The sequence below is a fragment of the Trachinotus anak genome, unplaced genomic scaffold (assembly GCF_046630095.1).
Source record: "Trachinotus anak isolate AG129_WGS33_773 ecotype Australia unplaced genomic scaffold, CSIRO_AGI_Tana_v1 ptg000021l, whole genome shotgun sequence".
Classification (NCBI taxonomy): Eukaryota; Metazoa; Chordata; class Actinopteri; order Carangiformes; family Carangidae; genus Trachinotus; species Trachinotus anak.
Window position 1 is genome coordinate 23,525,019 of NW_027273872.1, and position 16,650 is coordinate 23,541,668.

A 16,650-nucleotide genomic window follows, 5' to 3' on the forward strand; every position below is an offset into this window, starting at 1 on the left:
CTGCCCTCATCCTCATTTGTACAGTTCTCTGGGTTGAGACGACAAAGACAGAGTTCTCAGTGAGACATCAGGGAGGCTGGAACAGCAGATTTGTGTGTGGCCATTTGAAACAGGTAAAAACACTGGTCAAGCACCACTGAACGTTTTCACTGAGAGGTTCAACTCAGGACAAGACAGTGAGATCCAGGTACGAGTGATATTCAGTCTGATCAGTCCAGGTGGACAGGTAGTCTGATCAAGTCTTTGTCTATTGCTGTGGGTCTCAGGTGTGTGTGACAACATGTTTAATACCCAGAGTGGTTCCACGATGGAATGCATGAGAAATAACATCTACTACATTTTTCAACCACAGCTGCTGGTTAATTAGTGGCACATAAGCGTTAGTCTTCTCTCTCTGTTTGTGTGTATTCGGCTCGACTAAAGTTTCATCTTTTCAGACCAGTCTTGACTCCTCCATGGGTCTTTTTCACATTGGGTGTTTACAAAAAGTATTTATGCACATCACATTTGGTCAGTTTTTCAGATCAGTTCCAAACGTTTGGACCCTTGAGGACCTCTGGTGTCAGGGACAGTATTATCAAAGTTAACAGAGTTTTCAGATGATAATGTATTATCCACAAATATCCTGTAGCGTCACCACAACGTTCACATTTGTGGATCTGAGTGAAATGTCTCTATGAGCCGGGCTGCCAAACTTTTAATTTACCACTACTACTTTAATACTTTAGTTTGTGACCAAATGCCTGCAGAACAAGCAGCATTACCATCAGCATCAACTGCAGTCTGTATTTAATCAATGCTAATTAGCTAAGACGTTGTACCTGTGAAACATCAGTGTGTTAACAGTGATACAAATATTTCATGTGAATGTACACACTGACACGTATATTTCATTTTATGGTACAAGCTATAGCACTGTCTCTCCACAACACCTTCCTCTCTAAATACATTCACCTTCCTCTTTTAAATAGTGTGTTTTGCTGTATATTGTATTTCATTTAATTTGATCTAAATGTCTGTCACGTTCACATGCATTGGGCATCTTATATAAAACTCACACTTACACAACATCCTCTGAAGTATTTCTCTTTTTTTGCAACCTGCAGTTCCTCAGTGTTCCCCTGACGGACCCACCAAACTGCTGTGTCCCTGGGTTCCTGTTTAGAGGAGTGTGAAACTGCCTGAATATCTAAGTGCATGTTAAATGGGGACAACGCTCACTAAAGACCGAGTAAAACAAATGTCTTAATAATGGAACAAGACATTTGGTTTACTCATCATGAAAGGAGTGATAAAACTGTGAAGCCCTGCAGTCGAAAACTATTCTCATGAAACCCAGGTTTTATGTTTCCTTGTTGGTATTACAAAGCAGCTGTGGCAAACAGCTGTTTTCCACAAAGCGATGCTTATGAATCCCTTAATAAAATGAACAGGATGAATCCAGCAGCAACGAGAGCCTCCAGCTCCCAAATGACAAACAAGGGGTGTTTTATTATGTCAGTAACTCAATATACAGATCAGCACAGATACACACACACACACCACTGCAACGCACACACACATACACACACTTTCAGACACTTAAACATCAAAGCACACAGCGCAGGACAACACAGCACCACTGGGGATCACTGGTGAGACAGTGGACTCTTCCAAAGACAAATCTCTTACACAGCCGCTTTTATTACCAGCTTGTAGTGGTTTGTGTGTTTGTGTGTCTGCATCATGTATGAGTGTAATTGCAAGAGTATGTGTGTATGCATGTGCTCACTGTGTTGTGCATCAGTCAATAGTGTGTGTGTGTGTGTGTGATGTTGGGAGCTTTGTTTAATGTCGCTGTCTGTGCTGTAAACTGACGAACACCCAGAGACCCTCCCTTCCTCTCTCAGGCTCTCCAGACTAATTAAAAACACCCGGCACTGGAGAATGGATTACTGCAAAGGGCGCGGACGCACAATGAAACGCTTTATTCACCTGTGGCATGTATGTTCACCCACACTGAGATTTGTGCATGCGTGTCTTTGCACCTGGCAGGAAAACATTGCCGGTGACATTAAGGTAAATTGCTGCTGGCGTGTGAACGTAGATTAGAATGTTAGGACAAGCACCTTTCACCCCTGTGTGTGTGTGTGTGTGTGTGTGTGTGTGTGTGTGTGTGTGTGTGGGAGCATGGCAGTGATAAGCATAGAGTGGGAAGACAGACTGAACAACAGTACGACTGTGTATGTGAGAAAAACGGCGAGAACGAGTGTACATGTGTTTGAGAGAGATAGATGATGTAACTGTTTGTGTGTGTGTGTGTGTGTGTGTGTGTGCGTGTATATATGTGTGCTCCTGTCAATTGACATTCAGAGGTCTCCCTATCTCGAGCTTCCTCCATCAGTCGGCCGTGTGGACCAATAAATCTCTACGTATCCTCAGAGTGGGATGTTTTATTGAATGCCTCCTGCACCGCTGAAGGAAAACATCAGAAGCTGATGAGGGAGACCCAAAAATAAGTTCAGAAAGGCAATAGCTAACTGGAGGAGAGTGTACTGCAAACGTGCTTCTCTAAAAATACAGGTCAATATCTGGGATGGTGCGCAGGGTTATTTGATGGTGGGGCTCAACAACAGCAAGAGCTCGGCTGCTGTGATTTAATGAGTCAGAGTGAGAGGCTCCATCTAGACATTTGCCTCTCCGTCCAGCAATTGTGCTTCTGTCAAGCCTCTGCCAAGAATGAAACACCGCTGTCTGTAAGTAAAGTTAAAAAGCACCATGAGTAGCACTTTTAACACCGATAAATTACATTAATTTTGGGACCAGAGAACAATTACTGTAAACAAACAGCACCAATCACTGAGATCACTGGCAGCTTTGACTGGCCTCCGCACTGCATTGTGAGAGCTGTCAGAGTTGTGGAGGGCAACAGCATTAAATGTTATCAGTATTGTAAACATTTGTTGAGGCACAGCAAAGCTATCAGCAAAAGCCTGTCTGTGCACTAGCTGTACTTCTGATATGAATCTTCATTGTCTTAGTGATATAATTTTGGATCTGTTAATGTTTTATCTCATATTTGAGACCCAGCTATGATTACACAAAACAAATGTGACAGAATGGAATCAACAGGAAATGAGTGGGAAAAAACGATGGGAGATGATCATGCATCAAAGGTCCGAAGCCAGACTTGAACCAAAGACTGTAAATAAAGATGGACGCAGCCTCTGTGACGTCACCCATAGGTTTCTGAAGAGCAGTTTTGAAGCTCAGAGTGGGCTGCTCCTCCATCGACAGTTTGGCAGTGGCTGACTCCACCTAACTCTCAGCTAATCCAGAAAAAGAGGTGGGGCCTGTTGCTGGTTTAATTAGCTGTGGTACGACTACACTCCCGTTATCATTATTAGCACAGCTGGGTGTCTTGCTTGAAAGCTAGTCCGAGGCCACTTATTTACTGGCTAATTAGCTAGTTAACAACCTGAGCTAATAAGCCAGGTATGAGTGCAGACATGTTAACTGTGAAGCAGTGCTAAGACACAAATAGAATAATACTTGAATTTCACTCACCTTATGTTCTGTTAGTCATATTATTTGTCTGATATTTTCAAGGAAAATCTTCCAAAAGACACCAACACCACAGACGCGGCTGAGAGGTCATGTTCAGTGACTCGAATTAAGGTGACGCCTAGCGGAGAGCTAGCAGACTGTGACAGCACCCACCTGTCACTCAAAGCAGCAATACCCTCCAGTATGCATAATTCAGTATCACAACATTCACCCTCGCACAGTTGTCATGAGTGAGAAATTAGCTACAGAGACCAAATCCGCTTTTTGCACCAGGCTGTAAACATGTTTAGTTCTGCTGTAAAGTTGAGCATTTTAATATGAGAGTCAGTGGAGATTGATTCACTTTTTGAGCCTGCCTCAGGTGTCCATTCAAGGAACTGCAGTTTTTTCCACTTGCATGTTGGCTTCATTTTTCAGTGTCAGAGGTTGCCACTTGGCTCAAACCAGGGACAGCGCAGTTCATCCTCACTGCCACCAGGAGGCCACAGCTCCTGCATGAATGTTTGAGGAAAATCCTGGAAACAGCATTATCGTAAAAACAAGGACACATATCTCTTACTTATTTTCAGTATGTTGTTTCTAAAGTAGCTTATTTAATATTATTATTATATTATTTAATTTTTCCATTTACATTTGTTTAATTAATAACCATTAAGCATGAAATTGATATTATAGCTCTTAAAGTTATAAGTCATTACATTTCTTAATTATACATTAGTCAGAACTGAGGGCACAGAATATTCAGAGCACATCTACATCAAACTGCTGCAGCCATCCGCGTGTTGACACCTGAAAGATTTTGTGGATATTTTGTCACTTTCTGAGTGACCCCATTTCCCTGGGATCTTATTGGTCGATTGAACCACTGTGTTGATTCAGAATAAGGCTGAAAGTATGACAACATGAACTTGTGGCTCTATTTTGAAAGTTCAATGTGACTGGTGGCCTGTTGTCTGTGTTACTGTCTGCTGTAACGAGTACAAGCTCTTAAATCAATCAATCAATCGACCTTTGTTTAAATAGCACGTTTCCAATGCTCAGTTCAAAGAGCTTTACGAGAAACTGTTCAAAATAAATTAAATCATTGCCCACCAAAAAAACCAAACCCCCTCAAACTGAATAAGAGATGTTTAGTTAAGAGAATAAAAGATAAATAATAAAATATAATCCAAGCAATAAAAATATCCTCATACTACACACAATACATTGATCGTAAAATGCACTTCAATAAAATAAATAATGAAAGGTAAAAAGTAAAATGTTTATAAGATAAAATAAACAATGATGATGGTGATAAGAATTAAAATAAGTATAAAAAGTAAAAACACTACATAAAAGCCAGACTGAGTAGATGAGTCTTGACGTTTCTCTCAGATCCTCTGGTTGTGTGATCTGGTCCTGTGTGCTCCTTGCTTATAGTAGAAATGTTGATGAACTGCTGGTTGATATTTTATGAAAGTGTTCTCAGAAAGATTGTGAACGCAGCCCCTGGTGAGAAAGCAAAGGATATTACCTGTTATCATTACCCTACTTTTTGAAACAAATGAAGTGACACCACGGAGGCTGGGAAGGAGATATCCTCTCATAATAAATTATACAGGACTCAATTTCCTGATATTGAAAAGAACTTAGAAACATAAAGTATACTAGAGCTTGGCTGCTCTTATTAAAGCAGTCACTGAGGAGACGAGGTGGCCTCCACTTCCTCCCCATCCACCAGCAGCTACAGGCTTTTCAGGTATGCAAGCCATGCTCTGTTTCCTGGGGGAACTATGGGTCCTGTGCTTCCTTTATCTGAGTGAAAACTGTTTTTAGCACAACATTCAGCATTTAGAAATAACACATTGAGCAAATAAGGTGTATAACTTTAACGTTATTATCTCAAGAATACATTCAGCTCAGAGCTTGCAGCTCCTGCGATATCTTCCAGACTGTGCAAGGTTATGTTTTTATTGCCAGTATTTTGTATTGCTTCCATGGTGTCTCTATATTAGCTGCAAAAAAATGTAAAAAATACAGACTCAACAGTGATTTTTGGTGCACTATGATTTTCTTCATGTGGTAGCTGTTAAGGGAAGAGCCAAAGCATACATTTTTATCAGACTACAGAGAATATCCTGATGTCTGTATTGTACACTTCTCTTTCATCTAAGTAAATCAAGTGAAATCTGCTGTAGACGTCAGTTCACTGAAGCAAAGATGCTGTTTAATGATTTGCCCCCACACCTTTGAAACCAGTGAAGATCTGAGAAAAAACTGGAGCAATTATTTTTGTTTTACCTTTCATTTGCTCCCCAGTATGATGCTGAAAACAAGGTTAAAGTCCCATTGACTGAGCCGATGTAATGTAATTGTTATACATTGCCCTGCTCACTTGAAGCCTGTTTCTTTTCCACATTACAAAGAGTTTCTTCACTTAATCTCACAGATGGATCAGAAGTTGACGGGCACTGCTGGGCTCAGGACTTTCCTGCTGCTGTCGGATCCCCTGCAGTTAAGCCTGGAACTGCAAAGAGGCCAGCTGTCACACGGGACTGCAGGGAAGCCCTGCACAAGCTTTGGTGCTGAAGAGGGTTTTGGACAAACTGAAAGAAGCCTTAATAATTCCTGGTCTCTCCTGCAGGGGAAGAACCAGTGGCAGCAGTGCAGAGTGCAGACTGACAAGTCAGCAGGAGGAAAGAAAGCCAACACTTCGCTGCGTGCAATCTAACCGCTGCCACTGCAGAGTTCTGTGAAGCTTCGGACCTCACTGTGTGAGTGTGCTGTCTGCCAACCTGCCACAGGGGGAAGCATGGGGTGACCAATCGTTTGACACCGTTCAACCCGTGTGCTCCATGAAATTAGGTGAGAGCCCAGTAACCTGAACACACACCGTCTATCTTCCTCTTTTCATCACATTGTTATACACAGTGCTACAGGCTTACAGATCAAACTCAAGTCCTTGTGTTTCCATCTTTCCCCTCTTTGTAATTTTTCAGCTGAGGCAAAGATTTCTGTGGCAGATAGAGACAAAGTAAATTCTCAGATTCACAGAGTAATCACATCAGTGATCTACAGAGATTGTTCTGTTTGCTCAGCCGAATGAGCGGAATAAAAAACTGTGTGTACACCGATAAACAGATATAAACTACATGAAGGAGCACTCACTCACATACAGTGGCATTTGTGAGACTTCTGATATGGCCCTCTGACCTTCAAAATAAAAGTGGTGGAGATAGTGTTAATGTGATGTTATTTGTACCACTGAAAAAACAGATTAAATACTGTGGCTAATGGTCGTAGTGCGAGTCCTTCCTGACTGCAATACAAGCTTTTTAAAATAAGTAGTGGGTAGGGAATGCACTTCAGATATAATTAAGCTATAACAACCAAAGAGAAATTGTAAAATGATTAACATGCTGTGACTTGATGGTTTTCAGGGTGCTTAAGGTGCCCTGTGGAATTTTCTTGTACACAAATAAAGTTGTTACTCACTAAAATCCTGTGTGTGTGTGTGTGTGTGTGTGTGTGTGTGTGTATCCTTGACAAGGACGTAAGTTTGGTCTCAACATTGATAGGGACAACTCAACCAAAACAGAGAGAGATTTTTTATGCTGTCAACTGAATAGTTAAATAACATGTGATCTGTATTTACATTTCAATAAAAACTATACACAGCAACAGATCAATCGAAGTAAATCTAAGTAAACTTTAGGAAATTTCTTGTCAATGGAAAAGAGAGAAAAAACAAATATTTTTGCATCCAACATCAACATTTTTATCTCCATTATGCCCACCAGTGTTGCAGTTCCCCTTTTCCCTTGATTTCACATCCAGCTCCACCTTGACCTGCTACAACAGTAAAATGCTGCTAATCCAGTGATGCACCAGTGTTAACGATGTAATAATGTCAGGCTGGTGACGTTACGTAGCTATAACAGGTTTTCATTTTAAATCAATGTGGCTACTGGCTGGTTAGTTACTGATGCTCTGTGGTGAAAATGCTCCTGATTTTACATGATACAATGTAAAATCATGACGTGTTGCCGCGGACAACATGAAGTTATGTGTGCTGTGCAGTTCAGACAATAGAAGAAAGGAAGGCACCTGAGTGAAATACTAAACTTTCACCCATGCTTGAGTCTGGACTGACACTGATAACTGACCATTGTCAGCACACTGATCCGCTCTCGTCTCCTCTGTGTCTGGGAGGGTTAGGGTTAGTACCCACCATTTCATCCAATCAAATGCTACCATGCCTGTTGTCTTGGAAACATAGCCTCTGGGAGGGCACATGAGATATATCTAAAGACTTCACTCCAAACACAGAGTGTACAAGTTCATTCAGATACTGGTAGGGGCACGTCCCTACTGTCCATCTGCAAACCTTGGTCCTTGAGCTCTAACAAACTTGTTTAATGCATTTACAAAGCCAAAGTTTTAAAGAATTAAAATTTTTTGTTTTACATCCATGTTTGTTTGCTTGCAGTCTTCTTCTTCAGTGCTTATTTTGGCGCATTATTCCATTTAAAGGAGCATTACCACCACCTGCAGGTTAGTGGGTTAGTATCACTATGACTAAACGGAGGTGGTGGTCAACAACACCACTCCTGCAGTCTTTAGATCCCTCCCCAGCCGGCTTAACATCCAGTTACACATGTGACCCTAAAGACCTTGGACTCCCCATGTGTGAACTGATGTTTTCTGAGTTTGCTTGTGTTTTGTCCATTTGTCTGTTTGAGCTCTCAGGGCCACCGTACCAATCAAATCAGAGCCGCACAGTCCTGATAAAGCTGATAAGCTAAGGCTTTGATGATTATACTTTAACTTTGTTTGTCTAGTTATGAACATTTAATGCTATATTTATAATTGAGACTAAAAGCTATGTTTTCATGAAATTTAATTAGAATTATAATATGGTCATCCAGCTGTAGCTTGAATCATGAGGAAATTCATTGGACAAACAGGCTAAATCCAGGCGAGATTATCTTCTATTAACTTTACTAATTAAATGTACTTCATTCATGAAAGTTGAAAAAAATAATTTCAAATCTAGGATGCCTAACTCGAAGAAAGTCTATGTCATCTGTCTTGTTTGGCTGTTAGAGTAACAAAAGAAAAATCTGAACCAACTTAATTAGCCAAGTGTTTGTTCCAAGCAACAATTTGCACCTGGTGTGCAACAGTAATTTCTGACTCATCTTGAGGCCAAATTGATGTCGCCTCCAGGCGAGTAAAATTGTACCAAATTAATATTTGCTTTTGTGCGGCTGAAACATTGTAAATTCATTTTGCTCTTTTGTTTTTCCTCTAATTGACCCCTCTTAATCTTGTGTTTGAATTGGGAAGAGACTGGGATGTTTTATTGCAATTATCTAGCGGTGTTTACCCTGTTGCTTCTTAACTGCGGTTAAAAACATTTTTCCAGCATAGATTCAAGAAAATGCTGACCACAAATTTGCATTTAAGGTTTACCTGTCCATTTTTGCTTTTGCTTTACTCATTGTATGTGTGCTGTTTTCCTTCCCTCGTTTCTCTGGGGAAGTGCCATTGACTGCTTCATTTGATGATAGCTGTTTATTGTGTCACACAAAGTGACGTCTTACTGTGTGTAAGTTGAGACTGGTTACAGTCTGTGCCCTCCTGAGGCTTTGGAAAGCTGCTGACATATAGTCGGTCTGAAGTCAACAAACCATTACTGACAGCCAAGATTGAAAAGTGATTGGCTGTTTTCCAAGGCTGCCCTTCATCTTCATGAATATATAAAGCCAGTGATATTGTGACTGGAGGCACAATTTTGGCATGAATAGCGATGCTGTAGAATACCAAACCTTTACTGCCAGAGAAATGTCCTGTTTTCTAAATCCTCAGGTGCATTTTAAATGTGTACACACACATAACATATATTTCCCATAATGCAACCGAAAAGTGTCTTTCACTTCCTTTTCTCCGACTTTATGGTCAAACATCACCTCCAGAGCCTATGAAGACAAATTGCTGGACTAGAAATCACAGGCTGAGTATGACAAGTAAAACTGATCATCATGTGTAAAATAGGTGGAGTGGCCCTTTAACTCTAGCCCTAAAATAACTTTCCTCCTGTTAATGTGTAGAGTGTGTATGAGAGTGTCCTGGGTTCACTTTGCACCCTACAGCATAAACGTTTATAAAATCTCCTCTCTGTCTTTGTCATTCATGCAGAGTGTACGCAAACACATGAAGAAATCTCTCCTCAGTCAATGAAACGCCCAAGTCAGGACACAACATTTGGACATTTGTGGTCAACCAGTCCTCCAACCTGAGCAACCACACAGGTCGTTTTCTTTAACCCTCTGATATGACCCATAGGACTGTCTCCTGAAATACAGCCGCAATGGCAGCAGGCATACCTGACCTCAGTTGTCATGGTTACAGTACTTAACACGTGGACCGTACTGAGAGCAGCGTATCTGCCTTCATCGCCACAGTTACTAAAATAACAGTCATGGCTTGTTTAGATTTAGGGACTAAAACTACTTGGTTACGTTTAGGAAAACATTGTGATTTGGGTTATATTAAGTGCTTCCTCAAAATTAGAAGATCTGCTACTTTCACATGGGAATCGAACACCTCTCTCCTGTGTCATATTCCTGTGTTTTGCTGACCCATCCATCCCAACCTCCTCCTGATGTTGTTACTCTATAAACTACATCACCAAACTTTTCACTTTGCTCCTGTCACAATTATTATGGCCACTAGATATCGCCTAGCAACAAAATGTAACTATGGGTAATACTGACCTGCTGCATAGACAAACTATGGACTTGTTTTTTTACAGGACACTCTCTGGATAGTTCACCCGTTCTGAAGAGGCAGGAAACAGAGAAACAGGAGAGTGATGATGACTAAGAGAGAGAAGAGAGAAGAGAATATGTTATATGTATTTTCTGTCTTGTTGTGCAGATTACATAAAAATCATCCTCCCTGCTCTTTTCCAGTCTTCACAAGATGCTTCCAGCTTTGGCAAATCTCTGTCATTAATCTTTTCTCTTGAAGAAAAGCATATTGGCTCATCACAATCAGCCCCGTCCTGCTGCTCTAAGAGTAGACCTAGTGGGGTTGAGTGTGACTCACTCCGTAGGCCTGTTGGTGCAGCTCCATCTCCAGGCCCATTGAGCTTTGGGGTGAGTCACTGGTGCATCATTGGAAATATAAAGGCTTAGCAGATTGCTGGTATTCTGCAGGAAGCTCTTATCTCTAGTTTTATTATTTAACCGTAAACGAAAGCTGAAAATGTTTCCTCATATGATCCTAACCATAGTGGTGAAACGTTAGAAAATTTGTCAGCGTCTGTGGTAAAGCTGGCTGCACATAGAGATCAGTGTTATTTGTCAAGCTCAGAGGACAGCTCCTTTTGATGAAAACTACATTTGAGGTCGTTGTCTACCTTGCCATATTCCTCACTTTATTCTCAGAAGACCCTTTCCTCATGCAAACATGAGTTTGAAGTCATCACGTTTTAATGTGAAGCGTTTTACATTATAGCATGAAACCTTTCATGTTATTATATTGTAATTTTGTAATAATATTAAAATATATTGTTATAATGTGAAAAAATCTTGTTATATCAATAATTTTCGCTTTATAATGTGATAACTAAGTTTTCTCTTAGAGAAACCACTGCAAAATTATCAGTTTCTCAGATTTTACTATTTATAGGTATGTGTTTGAGCAAAATGAACATTTTTGTTTTATTCTATAAACTACTGACAACATTTCTCCCAAATTCCAAATACATTTATTTTCAGAAAATGACAAATGGTCAAAATTTGTTTTCAGATCTCAAAAAACACAAAGAAAACAAGTTCATATTCATTTTTAAACAACACAATACTAGTGTTTTAAATTAGGCAGAGTTAAGAAATCAATATTTGGTGGAATAACCCTGATTTTCAATCACAGCTTTCATGCGTCTTGGCATGCTCTCCACCAGTCTTTCACATTGCTGTTGGGTCACTTTATACAACTCCTGGTGCAAACATTCAAGCAGCTCAGCTATGTTTGATGGTCTGTGACCCTCCACTTCCTCTTGATCACATTCCAGAGGTTTTCAAAGGGGTTCAGGTCTGGAGATTGAGCTGGCCATGACAGGGTCTTGATCTGGTGGTCCTTCATCCACACCCTGATTGACCTAGCTGTGTGGCATGGAGCATTGTCCTGCTTGAAAAACCAATCTTCAGAGTTGCGGAACATTGTCAGAGCAGAATGAAGCAAGTTTTCTTCCAGGATAATCTTGTACGTGGCTTGATTCATGTGTCTTTCGCAAAGACGAATTTGCCCAATTCCAGCCTTGCTGAAGCACCCCCAGATCATCACGGATTCTCCACCAAATCTCACAGTGGGTGCGAGACACTGTGGCTTGTAGGCCTCTCCAGGTCTCCATCTAAGTATTAGATGACCAGGTGTAGAGCAAAGCTGAAAATTGGACTCAGAGAAGATGACCTTACTCCAGCCCTCTATGGTCCAATCCTCATGGCACCCCTGCCATTAGCCATTCTTTTTGTAGGTCACTTGATGTCATCCTATGGTTGCTGAATGGGTTGACGGTCATCCTGGTCATCCCGGTCAGTGGAGAGTTGTTTTTTGAAATTTTAAGGATGGAAGCAACCTGACGCTCACTGTATCCCTAAAGCCAGAATTGAACTCTTCTTTTCCTCACTCAAAACATTTCTTTTCAACTCTTTTGGCATGGTCAATAGTTATTTTTTAATTCCAATTACTTTTGAGGTACTACTAGCACTGTTTTTGCCATCCACCTAATGCAGGATGATAGTGATGACCACAGCAGTGGTTTTTATACTTTTCCTCATTAAATAAGATTTGGTTCAGATGATCACCTAATCAGTACCTCATTAAGTAGAATGAGGTGTGCTTGTGTTGGAATTAAACAGAAACTTGAATGGAATGGCTGTCATACATGTAGAGATGCTGATTTCAGGAAAAGTTTCAGTGGTCTCTTAATTTTTTCCAGAGCTGTATATACTGTCACTGCAGACATTGAGTCTGATCACAGAGGATGTGATGCTTTACAATTTTTTTAATTGTCTGACAAAAGAATCAAGGATCTCTTCAGAACAACAAAGCACAACATGATATGGAAAAAATACATTTATTCGGTGATATATTATAATATAATAGTATAATATATTGGTAATATCTGTAAAAGCTAAGTTGCTATAGAAGAAAAATACAGTATTAAAGCTGCACTAATCAATATTTATACTGACAACAGACCAAATAACTTTTTGTAATGTGGACGGTACAGCTTATCGCCCAACTCTGGAGTTCCCCTCAGCTCTGTGGTGTGTTTTAGCATCTTTCAGCTCATTGTTTCTCACCACAATATGCAGTTGTTTTCAGCAAAAAAGAATCTATAATAAACTGATTGTAAACTACATTCACAGCACCACATGGCAGACAGACAAAAGTTAGCAATCATCTATATGTCTTGGTTGAGACAAAAAGCAGAGCCAAAAGGAGGGAGACACTTGGACTTATCTTAATCAGGTGCCAGAAACACGACTGTACATGAATGATAATGTTGCTCTATATCTGCGGGAGGTGTTAATGGGCAACTGTTTGCTACAGCGAGAACAACTCTATAAAGTCTTGTGTTTACAGCTTGACACACTTCCCCAGGTTCATGCGAAGCTATTACAATACAGCATCTAATACAGAATAGCATGAAAATTTTTCATCAAAGAGGATCTTTCAAATTCTGGGACTGCAGATTTCATTTATTTGCATATTAATTGGGTGATCTGCCGGAGGAAAAAACAGGAAATGACAAATACCTTTTGAAAATGTTCACAGCAGCAAGTCAATCATTCGTAACTGGTTACTGGCTAGAAATTACCAAAGAGATTCAAAGTTAACTTTTCTGCTAAGATTGAGAAATAATTTAGATGCAAGATGATCAAAATGTAACATGTATGTAGGATAGGATGTGTGGCTGGTGGTTTGCATCTGCACAATTGTACCTTAAAATCCCATTTGCCTTACTTTTGCTGATTTTTTTTCTCTTTCTTCAACATAAAAAGACTCATTATTTTTTATTGCTGCAATCATTTTGCTTTTCTATGCAACTGGTCTTTGACAGAAAAAAGATATTTAAATTTGAGTAATAAAAAAAAGTTAAACTTTCAGGGCATGCTGACACCTGATTGGGCAGTGACTCCATCTGCCTCACCGTGCTTTTGCTGAATAGAGGGTGGGACCTGAAATGCAATGTCCTATGTGCCATCAACCACAGGAGGGATCCAGAGAGAGTGGTGTGTGAGTGGCAGACTGAAGTATAACTAAAAGCTGTAATGTTTGTTAGCCTGCTTAACACACATTTTGACTCCAGCCGCTGTGTCTGTTTAAATATATGTTACAGTGCTGTTGTTATCATTTGTTATGGTACTGTTAGGAAAAAAATATATACAACAGTTGTGCCTTGACTCAGGGTCTTGAAATGCTGATCCCAGGGAAGCAGTCGTAACAGGATACGTTATAGCCGGTCTTGACTTACATCTTCATGTATGATGCAGGCGCTGCTCACCATTCTGAATTACAAATTCAGAAAGAGTCTCTCTGTGTGGGTTTATGGGGTGAAACACAAACTGTAATACAATCAAATAGCTGTTTTCTCTGTGTTGTAATAACTGCAACAAAGGAATGCCTCATAATCAGTCTATCCTCTGAAAGCTCTTCACTTAATTGAGTTTAGTACAGCTTGTGCTCTGCCTCTGTGTTTCTGTGTTATTTTTTTCATGTGTCATCAGCAGCTGACTTAAAATTTGCATCTACTGGCAACTAGCCCTATTTTCGTACACTATGTTAACACTACAGTAATTAATGCAAACATTATGACACATGGAAATGCATCTGCTGTATCTAGTGGTGATTATAAGCACCACATTCCACTGTACATATGTCTGACATCTATGTGGTAGCACAGATAGAGCTATCGTTATGCTTCCTATAAAAGTGAAAGTTTTTAACCTTGTTAACACATCCATATGATGTTTTTATAAAAAGACATATAATGTGTAAAATAAGCAAACAATGCATGGCAGCCCATTTCCACCTTGGAACTGCAGTGAATCAATAACAGTCTCACAAAAAAGGATTCAGACAGCCACAGATTTGGACGTCATATAACAAAGGAACTAATCCTGTCAACTTTCAGGGACAAGGGGAGGGCAAAATAAACCCTAAACCTCAGTACAACAAGCGAGAGTTTGCATTAGCTCAACCACTAACACAGTGTCATCCACTGCCAGCGGCGAGCTAACAAACAGCAAACAAATAAAAGGCGCCAACTACACTAACTGTTCTGATACATCTGCTAGTCATCGATTTTGGTGCACAACAGACTCCTCATCTGAGTCTGGGTCTGACTGATGCTCAAATGTGTGAGGCTGAGTCTCTCTGATGTTTCCTCTGTTGACCATATTTCACTGCTGTTTCACCTGTCAACCAAGCACAAGCAGCAGTGTTGGGCAGGGCATACATTTTTAAATGAGAAATTAAAGGTAGTTGTGCTTACAGCCCCATTAGCCTGTTTCTTACCACCTGGTGAATCGGCCAGTGTTTCCCGTTCATCACCTCAATTTGTTCACCACAGTTTCTTAATGAACTTGTATTTACAGGTTGTACATTTACATTACATTTACATTGTATTTATTTGAAATGTATTTCCACTTCTCGTAATGTAGCAAATAGATGTCTAACATTGTGATTTGTGCCATCGCGTCTTTGTAGAGTTGTGTGCAGTGCTTCGATTCACTCAGCCACAGAGCATGCATGTGCCAGGACTGGGCTCACTGGTCAGTCACAATATGTAATCAACTGACCACAATTAGATTTTAATTCTCTTTAATTAATTATGTCCGCTAAGATGCAAATGTGCCTGGCTTTTAAAGGCAACGCAAGATGGCATGAGTAATTAAGGGACTGAGTCCAACCTTTTTAAACCATTTGTCTGGCACACAACCGTTTTTGCCCCCGTTAAAATAGCAGAAGTGGATATGGACATGAATTCACGCACACCATATACTTTAGACTGTTGGAGCCCTTAAAGTGTAAACTCAGAGGATTTGCAATTTAAGCAAGAAATCTGCATTAAACCCGAGGCTGAATGAATCTACTTCATAAATGTACAGAGATGAGAGGAGATAAGGAGATAAGGAGAGTATCTAGTGCATAATACAGATAAGAAAAAGCAGAAATAGTAGCTGCTTTTTAAATATGTATCCACCACTGAAGCTCTACAGTATATAGCATATTCATTAGGAATATGATAACAGTGTCATTGACTCTAAACTACTACGGCCACCCAGAGCTATTAGACGTGGAGTAATCAGTACTGTCTGTACAGCCAGGGTTATTACACAGAATGGATTTCCTCATCCACACCGGGTGGAGAGAGGGGAGAAGATAATTTATTCATTTGATCTACCATTGACGATTAACACCAATCGGACTGTGTGTGCTACTGTGTGCATGTGTGGCCCACAGCAGTGTGTGCAGCATCTGAAACTCCCCTCTTACGTCTGCTGTGCGAACGTGTGAACCTGCATTTCAGGTTCATATGAATGAATGATTCAAGTGTTTTAAAGCACATTAATACTGAATTATAAAGCAGAGGTAAGCACACAAACACACACACACACACACACACACACACAGCTTAGCACACTGAAGCCTAATGACCCAAGTAAAAGCCAATTTAAAACTTTAAAAAGGATGTGTCATCTTCAAAATACCCCTGTGTTAAATTCTACAGCTGTTGAACAAAACACTGATGTGCAAAGTGTATTAATTAGAAATTACAAATCATGCTAAATATCCAATATGCAGAATATGAAGTGCAGAAATAGTACTTTTGAAAGAGAAAATCAGAGGCTCTCTGAACAAGTGATCAAAGTCCCAGGGAACTTGACAAAAATTGAGGCAGTGGCAGAAAATATAGTGGACACATGGCTATGAAATGGAGAAAAATGGTCTGTAGAGCCTCATGTTCAGACTGCAGCCCAAACTTTCCTCCACCTGGATTCTGTGGTTCTCTGTCATCACACTTTTGACTGTGCGGGTCACACA

General features: G+C 40.2%; 1 long non-coding RNA gene across 1 annotated transcript; it reads left to right on the top strand.

The window, feature by feature from the left end:
• The first annotated feature begins 1,682 nt into the window (after positions 1–1,682).
• On the top strand, positions 1,683–7,025 carry LOC139606052 (uncharacterized). The gene is made up of 2 exons (XR_011684539.1): positions 1,683–2,735; positions 5,975–7,025. It is a non-coding gene; the product is annotated as an uncharacterized lncRNA (long non-coding RNA).
• The last annotated feature ends 9,625 nt before the right edge of the window (positions 7,026–16,650 follow it).